Here is a 2,155-nt window from a genome sequence, read left to right as displayed (position 1 = left end):
TTAGTTTAAACATAGAAAAGTTTTAAATATCCTTCCAAGAGTGGCAAATAGAGAATGAGATGTCTATATCAGTGTAATTTGTTAAGGTCTTTCTTTCAGTTCAAGGCTGTGAGTCACCAGAAAGAGTGTTTGAGAATAATTACATGCACAAGGTGCTTTGGGATTTCATCTTACCCACAGTCTTCTGACATCTTCTGACACCTATTGGACAAATAAATGAGAGTGACATTTTCTCAATTTCTCCATCTGAGTATGCCAAAAATCAACCAGAAGCCCATCCCTGTGAATCAACACAAAGGGGCTAAAAGTTGCATAGCCAAGGCTCAGAAATTCTAGAGTATTTACAATCAATGCATTGTCCCTTGAAGAGAGACTTGAAATTAAAGAAAAGGCACAATCTGTCCAGTAGAAGAAAACAAAACAGAGCATCAGAAGGAGGACACTTTGAGCAGCTCTCAGCTCAGGGGGAGTTCTGTAGAGAAGCTTGGAGTTCTGAAGGTAGAGGACTTGCTGGTGGTGCTTGTGGAGAAGAAATACCATGTAGCCACTGGCACCTCCCATGGCGCCCTGAAACACTGCATCTCTCAGGACCATGAGAGGGAGAACAATCCATTTTATTTCCTGACTTTCTTGCATAAAATAGCAATAGTTGTCACTATTCTTATGCTGTGATATATTCATACCTGTACTTATGATAGAATGGATTAGGTTCATACTTATTAAACCATTGAGTATCCAAAAGAAAAGCAAGAATGGAAGGATGTGCCATGTAGACTTTGGCCTGAACCTCCTCCACCCAGATGCTCTGGGACTGATGTTGATGGCCTGGACCACAGTGAGGAAACTGCTGGTGCAGAGGGAGAGGCCCCGGGCCACTCTCCCCAGGTAAACAATGATCTTGCAGGCTATGTCATCTAGAAAATTTCTAATACCAAAAGTTTCTATTGCCTTGGGCAATCCTTTTGTAAGAAGGAGTATGATGTTTGTAAAGGCCAAGTGGATGAGAATAAGGTATATGGGCTTCTTCTCAGGGCTTCCCCACCAACTGAACATAAAATTCACAGAAACAGACATGTTCCCCAGAGTGCCAAGCACTGTCATGGAGGGGAAAATAATTTCCTCAATGTACTTCAAAACCATGTCTTCCTTCCGAGGTGAAAAACTTGTATACAAGATGCAAACACATTATGAAGAAAGCCTCCTTAATGCTAGACATGTGTATGAACAGCAAATTTGCACAGTAACATTTTCTTGAGTTCAAAAAGCAGTCATAGACACAGGTAATATTGCAGCTTAGGTCTCTGAAACTTCTCTTTTATCCTGTGGTCTGTGGGATATTTTGCATGGTCTCATAGAAGATATTGTTAACTGGTATTCAAAGCTAAGATTTAAAGGAGATTATTTTTGAGCTTTCCTCTAGAAACATTGACTTCTTCAAGTTTCTTTTCATCTGTGTTCATGTTTTTTTATGTATTCATTTGTAAAAAGTATGCATTATCTTTGTTACCTCTGTGCGTTGTTGAATTGAATTCCAGCACCTGTATATATGTTGAAATCTTTTTGAACATATTTTCTCACCCATTTCCCAAAGCCTGAGACTCATGCTGAATCTGACTACCTTCCTCACAACACACACAGACCCTGAGAAACCCTTCTAGTCAAAACCTGCAACATCTCTCCTCCTTTGTTCAATATTCCTTTCTTATCTGCATCTTGAAGAGTCAACAATTTCTAGAATGGCATTTGAATTCAAAGGTTTATAACTTCAATTTCTATATCTTAATATGTTAGGTTTTTTATATTGATCATTGATTGATTTCACTCTGTATGAATGTTTACTAGATACTTTTGAAAAGTAGTCCTTAGTGTCATGTCAAATTGTGTAAAGTCCCACATTAAAATCTGAATCATGGGAAGATGTTCTTAAAAGCCTGAGTGAAAAATTCATGTAACCACCATGTTGTAGCCATGGACAGTGCCCTGTAGAACCCTGGGATGCTTCATATTGATGAGAGGGATGGGAGAGGAGATTAATGAAGTGTTATCTGATTCCAATTGATGAGTGCCATTTATGAGTTATGAGGTCTCAATATGGCTGAATAACCACAGTAGGTTGAGGTATACAGTTGTGAGCAGGGACTCTCTCATCTAAGAG

At 39.0% G+C, this 2,155-nt stretch overlaps 1 pseudogene; it reads right to left on the bottom strand.

Annotated features, from left to right (window-relative positions):
- Nucleotides 1-201: 201 nt before the first annotated feature.
- LOC110288697 lies at nt 202-1,272 on the bottom strand (annotated as a pseudogene).
- Nucleotides 1,273-2,155: the final 883 nt, after the last annotated feature.

Source organism: Mus caroli, unplaced genomic scaffold (genome assembly GCF_900094665.2).
Source record: "Mus caroli unplaced genomic scaffold, CAROLI_EIJ_v1.1 scaffold_11885_1, whole genome shotgun sequence".
NCBI lineage: Eukaryota > Metazoa > Chordata > Mammalia > Rodentia > Muridae > Mus > Mus caroli.
The sequence above is the reverse complement of the archived record's forward strand: the minus strand, read 5'-3'. Positions and strand labels throughout refer to the sequence as shown.